At 37.0% G+C, this 18,700-nt stretch overlaps 1 long non-coding RNA gene across 2 annotated transcripts in view; it reads left to right on the top strand.

Moving 5' to 3' along the window:
• Positions 1–411: 411 nt before the first annotated feature.
• LOC134801914 (uncharacterized) overlaps positions 412–18,700 on the top strand; it is a 49,450-nt gene continuing 31,161 nt past the window's right edge. The window contains exons 1-2 of one of the 2 annotated variants that reach the window (XR_010145743.1): positions 412–1,151; positions 1,425–1,525. This is a non-coding gene — a long non-coding RNA (uncharacterized LOC134801914). Of the gene's footprint in view, positions 1,152–1,424; positions 1,542–18,700 lie in introns of both variants that reach the window. The other variant, XR_010145741.1, reaches the window with a different exon arrangement.

The following is an 18,700-nucleotide window of genomic DNA, read 5'->3' as shown; positions in this document are numbered from 1 at the left end:
TTAAGGTATTTCATTTCTGGATCAAACATGAACCCTGTTAGGGCATAGCAATATTATAACTATATCTTATATCTAATAATGTACATGTACATAATATAATTCTTGAATAAAAAAATAATTTAACATATAACATTAAAAATTGGTGCAAAACATATATTTTTCCACTCTTTTCAACATCAACATATGTACCTACATAATTGTATTCGGTTTGAGATAATTAAATGGCTATAAAAATAATAATTTTATATTAAACAGAAACGTCTTCAAACAATAGGTACCCAGAAGCAGAAATAAGTAGGTAAATGAAAAGTGGTGGCTATAAAGTTGAGGACGCAATGATCGTTCCTTATAAGTACATACTACATTTAATTTCCAATAGGCCTGATAGATCAGGCTTTGTCAACTACTTGCAGTAGTTTGAAAGCATAAATAAAAATAAAATAAATTCGTACCTAAGCATCTCTACATCTTGCTTTGTCAAAATCTATGCACTAATCAGCTCATTAGTCCCACTCAAACAGCCATTCATTAACTATAATATAATTATGAGCCTTATACTTCTTATCAACTGTGAGCCATGCGTCCGCCTCGGCATTCGACGCGAGAGTGAACGGAAAACAGAAAACGTGCCAGACGCTCATCTGAGCCGAGCGGGGAGGGGCTTACAGATCTACCGACCTATCCATGTTACTAACACACAATTATAGACCCTGTTTCAAGGTAATAAAGGCGTTAACAATTCAGTAACAAAATGGTACTGCACGCATCCCGCCCCTCTAACGAAGGCCAACCATTGGCTTATTTAAAAATCGATTCCATTTTATAAATATGTAACCGTTGCGTCTTTCCGCTCTCCAAACGGCTTTATACCGCAAACTTGCAACTATGAATTCAACCTTATTTTGTAGGCGAGAAATTTAAATTTCGAATAGCGAGAGCATAGTGATGTGCTGTTCATTATCGATATTGAGTCAATTGTTTTACCGACATGTCTACGTCTTTGTTTTATTTAAAAGAGACCCACTAGATGTTTTTTTCTCGACAGTTTCGTGACAGTTTTTTTATGCGATGAAATAAACAATGAATGTCGTACTTACGTGGGTGAAATTGAAACGGTCATAAATAATGGTGTATTTATGATTTATGGAAAGGTAAGGGGATTAGGGCACAGTCTAGCGATGGATATTTAATGTAATAGATACAAGGGGCTTATTATAGGTAATGATCGTGATTGTGTTCGAGTGAGCCTGACTAGACGCGTATTAGAGAGTAGAGTAGGTATTAGAACGCTTATTATTGAGACTCGAAGGCTTATTATTAAATTTTCGGCACTCATAAACATGCCTTCAATGTTTTTGAAGGATTTTGCGAGATTTTATATTTGACTTAAGGGGAATCGATTTAATTCTCTGCTTGTTTTACAGTTAAAGATACAGTGAAACCTGGACAAGAGGGACGTCGAGGGACCAGCAAATTTGTCGCGCTTGAAGAGGAGTTCCTCTAATTCAGTGTCTCGGATAGCCAGGTATAAATAAGTATATGTAAGTAAGTATGTCTCATTCACAGAGGGTTCCATTAATAGATAATAGATATAACAGAGGTGAGAATAGAGTTTATTTCAGTTATAGAGGTGCGATCGTTAAATAAAATACCGTTTAGAGATGCCCCGAATAGTGTATTTGGCCGAATACCGAATACCGAATATTCGGCCCCTCTCTCGGCCGAATACCGAATATTCGGCGACCGAATATTCGGCATGACTGGCGAGCATTTTGAGTCACAATTATTATGAAAACTGTTCGCCAACAAAGCACAACGCAACGTTTGCTAAGGTTTATATTTTTATGTTGAACATAATTAATGAATGTATTAGAGTCAACCAAATCAGACCCATGATAAAAATAAAATATTTTGTAATCAACAATTGATCAAAAACGTGCCTTCGTATTTAGGTAGCTATACTTTCCAAAAATACGTTTTAAATATTAAATATACCTAGTTTTTGGTTATTTTTTTGTGTAATTTTTCTTTTTAGGTAGGTGCATCAGATATTTGGTATTCGGCCGAATAGTAGGCAACATTCGGCCGAATACCGAATATTCGGCAAAGTGGCCGAATAGGCCGAATACCGAATAGTTGCCGAATATTCGTGGCATCTCTAATATCGTTAGAATTAGAAATTACCTAGATAGATAAAACAGATTAGAATCCTTCAGAAAATTATGAATGTTTTTATATTTATTCTGAATGATTCTATATATCGGTGTAAATGCAAACGTCAATAACTAGATTATTCCTTTCTTATTGGGACTTCATTACCTACTATTTGTTTTGTCCCTATTAGAATTTATCTGGCTTCCTCACGATATTTCGCTTTTCTGTACCTACCTATAGCTATAATTACTACTTTTCCGCTATTATAAAAGTTTTCATTAAAAATCTAATTTCATAATGACTTCGTTGGCAGGTTGAAATCTGTTTCTTTAATAATGTTAGATGGCTGTCAGAAAATTAATTACCTAAATTAGTTTTCCAAATCCCATGTTAGTCGCTAAAAACTGTTAAACTAGAAAGACAAAAAAAAATCGATTTGAAATAAAATAAAGCTTTATTCATATTCTGAAAAGCACGCTTTAATAACATTGTAAAAAATATCTAAAATGTAATTGTTAGCGAAATTAAAATGTCTCTTAGATTTGTTGTCCATTAAGTAATGAGGCGCCGGTGGGTAATGGCGCGTTTTGGTGGCTATAGGTTATACTTATATACCTACGACCAAGGGGGTTCCGTGCTTATTGTACTACCTACCTACCTACCTACTAGTAGGTACCTATTTACCTACATCAAAGACATATGTAACTTCGTATAAGACGAATAAAGTCTAAGGAAAAAACGTGCCTCGGAATTCAAGTAAAAGTCATTCTCGAATTAATAGATGCCGCACACACCTTTAGCCTCAGCTAGATAGCGTGACGACACCGTTTCATATTTAACAATTTTAACACATAAATATCAGTGAATGAACATGGATCAAAATGATATAAAAATAATAAAATCATTTATCCAATAATAAACATTTTTTGATAACTTTTATACGTTTTCATTTTGAGTTTTAGTGGTGTGTCGATAGATGGCAGTAAATTTACAGTGACTACAAAATTTACAATGACAGGACCCCTCTATACTATCTATTCTTTTTGCCTACATCATAGAGAAAAAAATACGAGTGCCCACTCCATACATCAATTTTGATACCAAAACGACTATTGTTTTCGTAGTCGACATCTAGCATCGAGTAGCAGAGTTATCAGTACTGTCAGAGATATATATAACTCCGTATAAGATAAATAAAGTCTAAGAAAAAAACGTGCCTCGGACGGCCAAGGAAAAGTCATTCTCGAATAGATGGCGCCATTACCTTTGGCCTATTCTCGGCTAGATGGCGTTAACGACACCGTTTGGTATTTAACAATTTTAACACATATCAGTGAAAGAACATGGGTCAGTATGGAACAATAAAAAATAAGAATCATTTATCCGTAAACATATTTTGATTATTTTATACATTTTCAATTTTATTTTAAGTTTTAATCGTGTGTCGATAGATGGCAGTAAATGTACCGTGACTACAAAATTGACAATGACAGGACCCCTCTATACTATCTATTCTCTTTGGTACTGTTACTTGACAATATCTAGATGTTCCGACGACGGAAAAGTCTAATGCTCAACAATTTTCAGCTGATATTATAACCGAATTAACCGGAACTCTATTTTCAACTCCTTCTGCTTTTAATATTAGGTTTAAATTGTTGTTCAATACAATTTTTGTGAGTCGCGACACCAGAGAATTCTAGTAGGTAGGTATCAAGTAGCGGTACTCATAATTCCGCTACTTGATGCTAGATGACGACTGCGAAAATAATAGTCCTTTTGGTATCAAAACTGATGTATGGAGTGAGCACTCTATTCTTACTACTTATATTTCTCTGTGCCTACATAGAGGAAGGGTTTTAAAAAGTTGTTTGAGTTTTCAATGATGATAAATTTGCAAAATAAAGTTAATGTACCTAATTAAATTAACGTAAAGATTAAAACCTAATTCTTAACCAATCGATCGTGACCAAAATTTGTCATTTTTTTGCATTTATTTGAGAACAATGTTTTCTGCCATCACACTCCTACCTAATTACCTACGAAAGGCTAATTACCTACGAAAGGCTAATTACCTACGAAAGGTTAGAAAATGTGTGTGTTATGAAGTTATTTCATATTGACAAATAAAGGATGCTGTAGGTAAACCTAAGAGTTAGAATAAGCAATTCTGCAACGATTTTGATAGCATACGCAGTGCAAGTGTCATATATATATAGGTACGTCATAATTTCATAAAAGTTTGACGTTTAATTAAAATAACAATATGCACTGCGTGTACTATCAAAATCGTTGCAGATTTATCTTGGTCTACTCTATCAGCATCGGCACCGTTGACGAGGACTATTTTGTATTACACAATCCTTTAGTTTAATAATGTTAATTGTTTAGGTATAGGTACGGTCAGCCAAGAAAGTGGTTTACCACTTTTCGACTCTATCATCTGACTGACTGGTAAACCATTTTCTTGGCTGACTATACCTACCCGGTGTACCCTTGTTTTGCCGACAAACTTTTCATCGAATATTATTTCATCGACAACGATTCATCGAAACGTTGGTACTAGTAATATTGTTTGGCGTTATTTTGTTTCATATACTATTTATTTCAATTTTTCTTACTACGTAGAAATACTATTCTACGAATATTACTTGATCACTAATTCGTTTCAAATTATTTTAATTGGCACAACTACTAAACATCGCAATTCATTTGTTCGACGTATTACTTTAATACATTTTTATATGTCGTACTACACATTTATACATATTTCTGTTGTAAGAATTTTAGATTTAGGTTAGGTTAGAATTGCGACCCCACACCGAAAAGAACAGCTATCAAAGTCGGTTTAGGTTAGGTTAGAACTGCGACCCCACACAGAAACGAACGGCTTTCAAAGTAGGTTTAGGTTAGGTTAGACCTGCGACCCACACAGAAACGAACGGCTTTTAAAGTAGGTTTAGGTTAGGTTAGAATTGCGACCCCACACAGAAACGAACGGCTTTCAAAGTAAGTTTAGGTTAGGTTAGAACTGCGACCCCACACAGAAACGAACGGCTTTTAAAGTAGGTTTATGTTAGGTTATAATTGCGACCCCACACAGAAACGAACGGCTTTCAAAGTAGGTTTAGGTTAGGTTAAAACTGCGACGCCACACAGAAACGAACGGCTTTTAAAGTAGGTTTAGGTTAGGTTAGAATTGCGACCCCACACAAACGAACGGCTTTCAAAGTAGGTTTAGGTTAGGTTAGAACTGCAACCTCACACAGAAACGAACGGCTATCAAAGTAGGTTTAGGTTAGGTTAGAACTGCGACGCCACACAGAAACGAACGGCTTTTAAAGTAGGTTTAGGTTAGGTTAGAATTGCGACCCCACACAAACGAACGGCTTTCAAAGTAGGTTTAGGTTAGGTTAGAACTGCAACCTCACACAGAAACGAACGGCTATCAAAGTAGGTTTAGGTTAGGTTAGAACTGCGACTCTGCACATAAATGAACGGCTTAAATTATTGTTACCAACCTATTTATAATTTACCCAAAATGAAAATGGCAGCCTTGTAAAATTATATCTTCAAAATTAGAGCGCAAACTTGAAATTGCCGCTTTCTCAAAATTATGTATGTCCAGAAAAACAATTTTATATCTTAAACTACATAGCTATAATCGCGCTGAATGAGCCGACTGACGTGACTGCTTTTAGTTTCGATAACGAAATATTACAAATTGAAATAATTTTACATGTAATAAATTTTCTTAAATACAATACAAAATGAAATAAGAAAACCCGTAAAGAAATACCACGATATAAACTATATGCAAAATAACTCAAGTACCAATTAAAAGTCCCCGATTTAAATTTACTAGTATCGATTCTTCGACGCAATAACTTGTCGATGAAATGAAAATACTTGAAACGTTGTCTTCGAAATAACATTCTATGAAATGTCTGTCGGCAATTCAAGGGTAAACCATACCTACCCACTGATGTGCTCCGTGTGTCATTGGCTGAACAAAATAAATTATTTTATAAGTACCTTTCCTAAATATTTTCTTATCCTGAAACCTGGCGAAATCTAAACGTCGGTCGCAGATACCAGCCGGCGTATTATGTATGGTTTTATTCACATGATAAGATAACTGTCACTTTCTAACACCGCGGGATAGAAAGTGACGAACACTGTTCTATCACGCTGTCACGTAGACAAGAACGACCATCATTTCCAACCGAGCGGTATCATGGTCGTATTTTTATCACCTGTCATGCCATGCGTCACTTTCACACTTACATATTTGTTAGAACGTGACAGGCATAGTGACAAATGATAATGAGCCGACCATCTTAGCCCTACAGACCTAGTATAATAAGGTCTGAAAGTGACGCATGGCATGACAGGTGATAAAAATACGACAACATCATCGGTATACGATGTTTAATAATATATGATAAATAATATGATAATATGATAAATAAATAGAAGTAAAACCGCGTATAAACGGCAACTTTATTAAATAAACTCAGTTTTAATATCCCACTGTTTGTTTCCTTCCATTACTGAGGTTCAAATTAAAGTGCGGCTTACGTTTGCAAATAATAAATTGAATTTTTTTTATCCGCCAGGGTTCCATCGGAGTTGGAAATAATTCAATGTTATAATTACTTTTTTATCGTGTCAATGTTATTATAAAAAAAACATTTTATCACATGGTTTATAAATCTAGAAGTAATAGACATACGGCGGTCCCATCATCGCGGTTAGAGCGAATATAAACAGGAGTTGCCATATGAATATTATTAAAATTCACCCCTTTTAGTGATGCAATATACAAATGTATCGATACAGATATTATCGATAGTTTGGTCTTTTTGACGTGATAACGTTGTGGACAGATCTCCATGGTAGCGTTACGGCCACGTTTTCTTATGACGTTATCACGCAAAATTATCGTCCGTAAACCGACTTTACAGACAACCATATTTTTTTAATTATATATTATCTCTTACTGTACCTACGGAACAGATGAACCAACTGCAGTATGAAGGATTCCATAAAAGTTACGTGTGTCAAAATATTATTCTAGGCAAGGTCATGTTGATAATCATGTTCACGTTAATATTGTTCATTTTACGGGTGTATTTTTTTATGTAAATGAACTGTAGGTACCCATTACTATGAGCAACTTTTGTTATGAGAGCAACCCTGAAATCGCAAAAAGATTAGGTGCCCGGTACCGAAGTTAAATTCGACACGACAGTAGGTACAAGGATATTATTTTGTGTTTTCTGAAATGCTGCAATAGGAAAAGTTTATTATAGACATTAGTACCTAGGTACAATCGCGTGCATATATCTTGTATCACCTAAAAAATGTCGCACAAGAATTATATCAAACCATCGATAACATACACTACTTTGAGCACCGCACTATCACTACGCAAGAGATTTCGCGCCAATTTTCTCCGCGGGGTTGCTAGTAATGAATATTTGCGCGTTCCGGACGTTCCAAATCGCACATGTGGCTAGATTGCGTACGCGAAGCACCCACTTTGGACGTATTTCACGCTTGCCTGGCAGGGGCATGAAGAGCGATTCGGACCCTTCTTTTGAAAAAACTTTACACTCTATGGCGTTGTCGTAGAGACGTTTTTTCAAAGGCATGTTGTAATTTGTTTTGAGTATCAGATTTCGGTAGTTTGCCGGCATGAGGTCTTTAGTGTTTTTTGGTTATTTGATAGTGAAAGTATAATGGAAGGGTGTAGGAGGTTTAGTTTGGTAATTATTTCGTTACATTTGTGATGAGTTTTTTTTTATTCTTAATACTTAGTACAAGACATAGGTACCTAAATACCTGGCAACACGTTACCAGGCCATAGCCTAAGGAAGTCCGCAACTGTTGTCACATGCGTGTTGCTGGCTTTTTATAAACCTATATGTAGTCTTTTTTTCACAGTATTGCCTCGAGATAAACTCTCGTTAAAGAGCTCATTCCACAGCTGAAGCAGGTGTGTTCGCAGAAATAAATTCCAATTAACTCACTAGCATAGGATTAAAAAATAACATTAAATTAACCCACATTTATAGATATCGCGAATTTATTTTATTATTTTTATTCGGTTTTTTACCTTTATTCTTTTATTCGGTAAATAAAGGTAATCAAATAAATTCAAATGTGAGTTAATATGTGTTCAAAACGCGAAAGTTTTAAATATTATAATTTATAACATTACATTAATTGTTCTCACGTGACAGTGGCGCAATTGACAACCACGAGGTGGCGAAATGTAAAAACTAATTAATAAACTAGTTAATTTCAGAAATTCAAGAGGCAGATACTTAAATTGATTCGATTTTGCGATCGTGTTTCCCGGTAGGGCCTTGTTAACAAACCGCCTTACTTAATGCATCAATGTCATATTTTATTGTCTGTGAAAACTTGTCAAAAAAACAGTTTTAGGCACAGTATGTATAAGTTACTCTATTGTTTACTAGCTAGCTTAGTGCTGCACTCTGGCGGCAGAACATTGCAGTTCAAATAAATAACATTCGGTTCACATTTGTTTAATGAGCAGGGGTCGCGAACAATTTGCAATTTCTTTAATACATCTATTTTAATGTAGGTATACCTCTCGCGTCAAATGGTGGTCCCTACGACAGTTCCTTTTTTTGTTGGGCCTTATTAAAAAAATAATTGAACAAATATGTTTACCGTATATTTTTTATCCGTATTTGTTACATTACATTTCTAAATAAACGAATGTGCTTAGCTTCGAAAAAATGTCTAAGTACAAACTTTTTACGTGATAGCTACTCCGTATAAAATCGAGGTATAAGAAACCTAATAAAACGTGCAAAATGTTATCGACCCCTGCAACCAAAGACAATAAATTATTTCCTCTGTCGGCCAGCGGTCGCTACCGAACCTACCGGCCAGTCTTAATTTCGAAAAAGATTTATTGCCAACCGCTACTAAAAAATACCCATTAAATATTACGTTCAATTTGTACACATTAAATAAAGAACACATATTTTCAAACGACCTTCCATCAAACCGCTATTTGATTTTGAACTTTAGCCTCTTAACTGAAAGTCTATAATTGTCTGAAGTGATTTTGTTATGATTTACAAAAGCGTGAAATCAATGTTATTGTTTTTTTTATGGTTAGGTTGGTAATTATGCAAATTTATGTTATAAACGCGTGATGCTAACTTAGTGAGCTTAATTTTATTTGGTGCCCAAAATTTTATAGCAATATCGCAAAAAAATAAATATAGTACCTACCTAAGTAGGTATAGATGGGTACCTACTAGTAAATGTAACATCATGCATCAGGCAGGCCGTATCCACCATCCACCATGCATTTATCACAGATTACAATGTGATTTAGTTATTTTTTTAATGAAATGGGAGGCAAACGAGCAGACATATAGGTTTCGCCTGATAGTAAGCTATTACCGTCGCCCATGGAAACCTGCAATCAGAGGGGTTGTAAGTGCATTGCCGGCCTTTTAAAGTGGGAGTAATAAAATCAGGAATAATAGTAAGTACCTACCGTGTCTACATAGTATGATACATAATAAAAGGCATTTAAATACGAGTGTGGGTTTTACGACCGCCATTGCGGCATTTGATTATAGTTTGTCATCAAAGGACTGTCTCATTTCAAACATAGACAGAGAGAATCAATCTACATATCTTTGTCTTACAGACTTACACTAGTACTAGCACCCAAAAGAAAATGATGAGTATAGTTTTTTGTTTTTATTCACTGATAAATTTGGTTTGACCAACTTATACACACGTCATCTCGGCTGATTACCTACTAGTACAGATGTAGTGCATAATTGTTTAAGGCAGTATGGCTTAGAGCTTTAGCCTGTCCAGATGGACGAAAAAAAAGCATAATTGTTTTGCTTGGTATTTTCACGGAAACGTACCAACGTGTCTTGATATTTTAGTCAGTCTCGGTACAAAAAGTACTGAGCGGCTACCGCGAAAACCGAAATTCGCAAATTGCAGGGATCTTTCTCTTTTACTCCAATGAAGGCGACATTAGAGTGACAGAGAAAAAGCCCCGCAATTTGCGAACTTCTATTTTCGCGGTTATAGCCCTGAGGTCTTAGAGGATATAACCAACGGTGACGCCATGTCTACAATTTTCGGTACAAAATAGTCTGCCGTTTTTTGCGGGGGAGGGGCACATCAAATGTATACGTAACGTAAACATAGCCATGTCAGATAAACGTCAGTCCATACATGTGGTTGACATATCGTTGACCATTGGCCGCCTATTTTCGACAGAGGGGAACGCCTGTTAATGACCACTCCGAAGACTGAGGTTGACTGAAGTAGCATGACAAATACAAACGTTTCCGAGAAAATACGATTGAAAACAATTATGCACTCCATCGTACGTCAAGTACCTATTGCGCTTCCATGGGATATCCTATATGTATTGTCAGGGGTGCGAAACTCCTGACTTCGGGCAACCTTGGCTCCGTTCGGCTCAGCATTGCTCCCAAGCAATTATTAGGGTTGACACAACTTGACATCCCTTTGCGTGCACGACCACAGATAAGATAATGGCTTGAATTTTGACATCCCTAAATAGCCGAAAGGGATAGTGCCATATATTAGAACGGGACAGCATGATTCGACCCTTAACCGCTGTGGTTTAGTAGGAAGTTTCCTTTCTGTACGGTAGTACTATTACTTATTCTGTGGTATTGTTACTGCCAAATTATTATTGTGTGAAAGATTCATGAATCTAGTATTAAACTAGATTGGGCATGAGTGGTGGGGATAACTAACAGAACGGGATAGTCTTACGTATCTTTCAGTAAGAGTAGCAGAGAAAGCGCTATTATTGTTTGTCCTTATCACAGTCTCACATATTTTTTGTTCCCCACCATTTTTTTAGTATCGATAATGGTGGGCAACAAATAAATTCGACCAATCACAGTGTCGCATTTGCGTATGTTTTGTCCCTCACGGAGGCACGCGTATACCACATCTATACGATCCTACCTTCTATGGAAAGATTGCTTGGTCGGTGTCTTAAAGTACTATTGCTGTTAACTTTTTTGCAGGCGTTATAGTTTGAATGAAAGTGAGAAAACTCGTAAAAACTGCCAAACATTTCAAAAATGAAAATGATGATGATATCCTGTTATCCCTCATCAGGGACATAGGGCTCTCAGAAGGGATTTCCATTCTTCGAGGCCCAGTGCGACCTCCTCCAGCTCCGCCCAGACGAGGCCAACTGGTGCCTCCTTTTCCACTGTGCGCCTCCAGGTGGTACGTGGGCGCCCTTGCCCTCTTTTTCCGGGGATTTTCCAAGTCAGCCCTTGACAATGTTGGCCGAAACGTTAATGCAATTAACCATTTATGGCCATTAACCATTATACATTGAATCGTAAACTGTAACCGTCCGTTACGGTTTACGGTCCAATTTATAATGGTTAATTGCAATTAAAAAAGCTGTGACGCGGACGCCACGTCACTTTGTTTTGCTGTGATTTGTGATTGTGATTAATCAGTCTTTGGTGTTGAAGTTGCGGTGCGGATATATCGGTCATTGGCGTCCAAAAGGTTAACGGTTCGGCCAACACTGGCCCTTGGCCTTCGTAAAACATGTCCTATCCAGCGCCATTTCTGCAGAAGTATCTCCTTAGCTCAAGGGTTTTGACCGGTCAATTCTATAATTTAATATTGGAGATGGTTCATGGCCAGTAGACTTTCAAATATGAAAATATTGTGTATTATTGATGTTGTAAGTAATTTCTGGTTTTTTAATTAACCTTTTTTAACGTCAAACGGCGCATCCATTTGCCGTGCCACTGACGCCACGGGGGTAAAATTTAGTTTTGTGAATAAATAATGCCAACCTAAAAGTGGGGTGTTTTTCAGTAGATTTTCATCAAAAAACGTCGAATCGACGTCAAATGCCGTCTTTGGCGTCGTTGTCACGATTTTGCGTTGACATCAATAGCCGTCTGTGAAGTTCAAAGGTTAAATTCAAGTACACAGAGGCGAGTTTAAAGAAGAAAAAAAAACACTTGTAAAAAATACTTTTTATTAAATTGACCTTAGTAACAAAGAATAAATTAATAAATACTAGCTATAACTATAAAGCGTGAAGCCACCACCATGCCCACTACTGGGCCCACAGCCTTAAGGTGGTTCGCTTTCCATACAAAAAACAATTGCGTTATATTAAGTAATTACTCACTATTACTACATAAATAATTATGTGCGCATTTGTCTACTTTCAAATGTTTATTTGCGCTAAATTGATAGTATAACTTTGTTTTATTGCATTGAAAAAATATTAAAGATTTTTTACGTGATTTCTGTATAAAACAAAGTTTTACTATCAATTTAGCGCAAATAAACATTCGAAAGTAGACAGATGCGCACATATTTATGTAGTAATAGCGTGTAATTACTTAATATAACGCAATTGATTTTTGTATGGAAAGCGAACCACCTTAAGGGCAAATATTTAATGTTTTACCCAGTGAACATGCCTATATTATAAAAGTTCTTGAAACTAAAGTGTATCTAAACTATAACCAAAGTCTGGCAAACTAGTTGCGTCAGTAGAAATATTAACGTTTTTTAATAATTTTACTATTCATTCAACTGTGAACTAATCTAATACTTACACATCGAGACAATTTTAACGAACCCAAACACAATGAGGTTGCGTCGTTTTATCACACAGTCAAATCAGCTCGATGGTACCATAATATTGCATCGTCACCCAACTTAGCATAATATGACATATTATGTGAAAATGTAGGTACGTTTTATTTTGACGAAACCTGAGGTGGATGAGCTATCTGTATGATGACGAACCCTGCGCTGTGGATCTGAAAGTACCTATGCTGTATTATGTTTTTTTTGGGTCAATAAATTAAGTAATTAAGACTTAGCAATTCGCAAATAACTTCAGCTCTATCGAATAATGGCAAGTGGGTCTTATTTCGCTTGCCATTACAGACATACAGGCAATGGGACAGGTGAAACTAAATAAAATCTTGTAAACCCACCCACTTCTTACTGCACCCACCTTGACATTTTTCTGTTTGGCCCTATGGTTGTCTTGTAGAGAACAAGGCATTAAGTCCGGCTTTCGTACTTTTTTTTGATGTGCAATAAAGTTTAAAATAAATAAATAAAAGGCGGCTAATATGAAAAATCGGGCAAGTGCGAGTCGGACACGCGCACGAAGGGTTCCGTACCATATATAAAAAAAAAAAAAACAAAAAAAAAAGCAAAAAAAAAACGGTCACCCATCCAAGTACTGACCACTCCCGACGTTGCTTAACTTTGGTCAAAAATCACGTTTGTTGTATGGGAGCCCCATTTAAATCTTTATTTTATTCTGTTTTTAGTATTTGTTGTTATAGCGGCAACAGAAATACATCATCTGTGAAAATTTCAACTGTCTAGCTATCACGGTTCGTGAGATACAGCCTGGTGACAGACGGACGGACGGACGGACGGACAGCGAAGTCTTAGTAATAGGGTCCCGTTTTACCCTTTGGGTACGGAACCCTAAAAAATGGACCTACGCGCGAATGTTCAATCTGCCTTTTTCTACTGACAAATTGGTTTGCCAGACTAGGTACCTATAACTAAAATGACCGGTAGATATGACAAAAGATGCTATTGCATACATTAACCGTGTTAACCTATGTAGCGTCTATAATAAAAACATCGAAAAATAATTAAACAAAAACTTAATAAAGGCTCAAAATTATGTGTTTTACAGTATAGTGCATAATTATTTTCCATCGTATTCACGGAAACGTGCGAACGTGTCTTGCTATTTCAATCAGTCTCGGTACAAAAAGTACTGAGGTTGACTGAAGTAGCATGACAAATACGAACGTTTCCGAGAAAATACGATGGAAAACAATTATGAACTACATCTGAAATACCGTTATAATCATTTAACCTTTTCGACGCCGTGTCAAACACAAAAGCTGTCACTCGGACGCCACGTCACCGAAGTGTCAAAACTTTAATTGAACTTTATGCATATGCACGTAGGTCTATGTTGCTCTGTGGTCTGTGACCGATTAATCCTTTGGGGTTAGACCTGCGGTATGGATATATCGGTCATTGGCGCCCAAAAGGTTAAAGCTAGCATATAACTATTTAAGGAAATGCCAAACATAGCATTTCTTATGATAAATGTAATTTTAATATAGAGCCAGACTATTAATATTATGGTTTTTAACTTTTTATTACATGTAATGTAGTGATGAGACATATTTATTATACATAATTACCACCAAAGATTCACAGATTGACAGTTGGAAGAGGGAAATTGAGCTGCAAATTTACGGATTGACTTGTGGTAAACAGAGTTTTCATTCGTCAACTTTTGACAACCAGAGTGACAGCTTAATTAATGTAAACCGTACAGCGCCATCTACATTAAGTACATTAGTACATTACACATCTTACACAATCTATGAATGTTTGATTATCAGTTATCACCCAAACTTTGCCATATCAGCATATCACAATAACTTCTTACCCCCTTATTCATAAAACTTTACGGCCCTGATTTAGTTAAATTATGTTTTATCCCTTTCTTACAAATACGTAAGCCAAAATGGCAGATAAGGACAAGCGATTATTAGCAAATTGAGGTTTGTAGCGCGTTTATGAATAAGGGGGTTAGATTGTTCTATTTATGAGTAATTTTAATATTATTATGCATTATTATAATATTAGGCAATATAGTCAATATAATTTTTAAGAACTACTTATAAGCTTTAGCACTGGTCATAAAAATTGAGCATGAATAATTCTACATATAGATTTTAAAGGGGTATTACTGCAATGTTCTGCCGCCAGAGTGCAGCACTATCGCCTATAGTAAACCATAGAGTAACTTCCTTAAACTGTTTTTAACAAGTTTTCACAGACAATAAAATATGACATTGATGCATCAAGGCGGTTTGTTCAAGGGCCTACCAGGAGAATCAGAATTTAGTTATCTGCCTCTTTATCGCTCAAATACGCAAGAGTGATAGAGGTTAGATAACGAAATTTCGATTTTCTTGTTTCGCGGTAGACCCCCAGATTGTGATGGATTGTGGTAGTGGCGCCCCCTAAGCATAGTTTCGCGTAATATTCCCTATTCATGTTTAACAACCACAGATGTAAGTGTCGTAGCTAGCGCTAGTTTTGACACTTGAGTTTTGAAGCAAATCCATTGAATATCACCCAGATCAAGTAATTCGGTGTATATGTTTAGATCTTAGAGGATATAACCAAACGGAGACGCCTTCCCTATCCCTATTATAATTAAATTAAATTAAACTAGAATTAATGAAACAAAGTTGACGTCTGAAATAAGTATACATTATTATTAGCAATACTATACTGAAAACAAAATCTCATTGTACAAAACTGCCCTCCTAACGAAAAGTGCAATAACTCGAGTTTTGGGTCAAATTGAGTTATATACATATTCGGATTGAGCATAACGAGTTCTATATTTTCTTCTTAGACAGTTTTAAGGTATCTGTAACGTAAACATGTTTTTTATTAATCATAACTGCAATATCTGAGGCAAAGACTTGTGATTTACTTATGAAGAACGCCATAACTGTAGTTATTCTTGGATTAGTAATACTTTTAAGCAACATTACTAACAATATCCGCAATAACTATAGATATTACACTTTTAGTAAGTAGGATTAATAAAATACTTCAACATCACTTACTTACAAAAACTGCAATAAGGATAGTTATTACGAATATGATTGGTAGGGTGTATTATTTTTATTAGCACGTTACTAGTAAAAAGTGTAATAAGAATTGTTATCGCTCTTATGCTTAGTAAAATTGTGATAACAAATGTTAGTCCAATAACTAATCATAAACGCAATAAGTGAAGTTGTTACACTTATGTTTAGGATTGTCGAAATTTTAATGATAAGTTTACTTAATAACAAGGCAATACAACTAAGTTACTGCACTTATGTTTAGGACGATGGGGCACAGACAGTATAGTTTTACCAATCACGGTGCGATATGATGTCAAGTTATCGCATTTATGAGTAGTATAAAATAGAGCATAATATAATAAGTAAAAAAGTTTTAAGTTAAATGGTTTTATTTTAATCAGAAAGTGTACCAAAAACTAGAAAATAAAAATGATTATACCAATCGGAGTCCTAAACGCCACTTTTCGACACTATGTCAGTGATTTAAGTATCAATCGATTTTTTTTCTCAGACTAAAATAAAAACGTGCGGCGTTGGAAGGAAAATATAATACATTTATATATTTGTAAAAGAAAATCTTAGTAAACATAACTATGTAGTAATCTAAATCTTAGTAAAGCTAACTAAAAGTCCACGTTGCATTGTATATTCTTATATTTTTAGATCTTTCTCAACATTTCTAAATACTAACGCCCCACGTTTTTAATTTATTCTAAGAAAAAAAATCGATTAATACTTAAATCACTGACATAGTGTCGAAAAGTGGCGTTTAGAATCCGACTCGAGAAGACTACATTGCTACCCGTCTTGCATGATTACTGTCGAGAAAGGAGCATAGGAAGTATATAGGACTCCGATTAGTATAATAATTTTTATTTTCTAGTTTTTGGTACACTTTCTGATTAAAATAAAACCGTTTTACTTAATTTTATTTTTAAGTTTTTACTTTAGTAGCATTACGAGTTAATAAACATATTAGATTGCGCCCCCGCTGCAAGATGACAATAGTTATGTATCTTACTAGGGGGCAAAATCGGATTTGATACAGTCAGTATTTTCTTGGCGTTGGTGTGGTGGAAAAAATGGGGTTAGGCTGTATCAGTATATATAATTATATTATATCAGTTCCGCGTAAGGTCAAAGGCCCGAAGCGTCCGGGAGTTTAGTGCGCCAACACAAAAAACAATAGTACCAGTGTCTAGATGCGAAGGCTGAAGGCCGAGCTCCGCGTAGGGCCGAAGGCCCGAAGCGTTCGGAAGGTTAGTGCTCAGACGCAGAACAATGGTACAAGTGTCTGAAGGCCGAAGCCCTGAAGCGTCCGGGAGGTGAATACTCAACACAGAACTATAGTATAAGTGTCTAAATGCGAAGGCCGAGGGCCGAGCTCCGTGTAGGGCCGAAGGCCCGAAGCGTCCGGAAGGTTAGTGCTCAGACACAGAACAATGGTACAAGTGTCTTAATTGCGAAGGCCGAGCTCTGCGTAGGGCCGAAGGCCCTAAGCGTCCGGAAGGTTATTACTCAAACACAGAACAATAGTACAAGTGTCTGAAGGCCGAAGCCCTGAAGCGTCCGGGAGGTGAATACTCAACACAGAACTATAGTATAAGTGTCTAAATGCGAAGGCCGAGGGCCGAGCTCCGTGTAGGGCCGAAGGCCCGAAGCGTCCGGGACGTTAGTGCTCAAACAAAGAACAATGGTACAAGTGTCTTAATTGCAAAGGCCGAAGGCCGACCTCCGCGTAGGGCCGAGGCCCGAAGCGTCCGGAAGGTTAGTGCTCAAACACAGAACAATGGTACAAGTGTCTTTATTGCGAAGGCCGAAGGCCGAGTTCCGCGTAGAGCCAATGACCCGAAGCGTCCGGGACGTTAGTGCTCAACAAAGAACAATAAATAAATATAAATATTAGGGGACATCTTACACAGATCAACCTAGCTCCAAACTAAGCAAAGCTTGTACTATGGGTGCTAGGCGACGATATATATACTTATATAGATAAATACATACTTATATACATAGAAAACACCCATGACTCTGGAACAAATATTAGTGTTCATCACACAAATAAATGCCCTTACTGGGATTCGAACCCAGGACCATCGGCTTCGCAGGCAGGGTCACTATCCACTAGGCCAGACCGGTCGTCAATGGTACAAGTGTCTTAATTGCGAAGGCCGAAGGCCGACCTCCGCGTAGGGCCGAAAGCCCGAAGCGTCCGGAAGGTTAGTGCTCAAACACAGAACAATGGTACAAGCGTCTTTATTGCGAAGGCCGAAGGCCGAGTTCCGCGTAGAGCCAATGGCCCGAGGCGTCCGGAAAGTCAAATACTCAAATACAGAACTAAAGTATAAGTGTCTAAATGCGAAGGCTGAAGGCCCGATGCATCCGGGTTAGTGCTCAAACAAAGAACAATGGTACAAGTGTCTAAATGCGAAGGCCGAAGGCCAACCTCAGCGTAGGGCCGAAGGCCCGAAGCGTCCGGGAGGTTAATGCTCAAACACAGAACAATGGTACAAGTGTCATAAAATACACTTTTGCAGCAACCTCTTCTTCTTCTTAAACCTAGCGTTTTCCCGGCCTAGCGCCAGGGTCCGCTTTCCTGCTCAGTCTTCTCCACTTTGCCCGGTCTTCGGCATCCTCAGGTGTGAGATTGGTCTCTCCCATGTCCGCTGTCACGACGTCCAGCCAGCGCTTCTTAGGCCTACCGCGGTCGCGTGATCTAGGGCCTTGGACAGTGAGATTGAGGCATCTATTTCCGACGTAGTCTACCGGTCTGCGGCGTATATGGCCATACCATC

The sequence above is a fragment of the Cydia splendana genome, chromosome 23 (assembly GCF_910591565.1).
Source record: "Cydia splendana chromosome 23, ilCydSple1.2, whole genome shotgun sequence".
Taxonomy (NCBI): Eukaryota; Metazoa; Arthropoda; class Insecta; order Lepidoptera; family Tortricidae; genus Cydia; species Cydia splendana.
The sequence above is the reverse complement of the archived record's forward strand: the minus strand, read 5'-3'. Positions and strand labels throughout refer to the sequence as shown.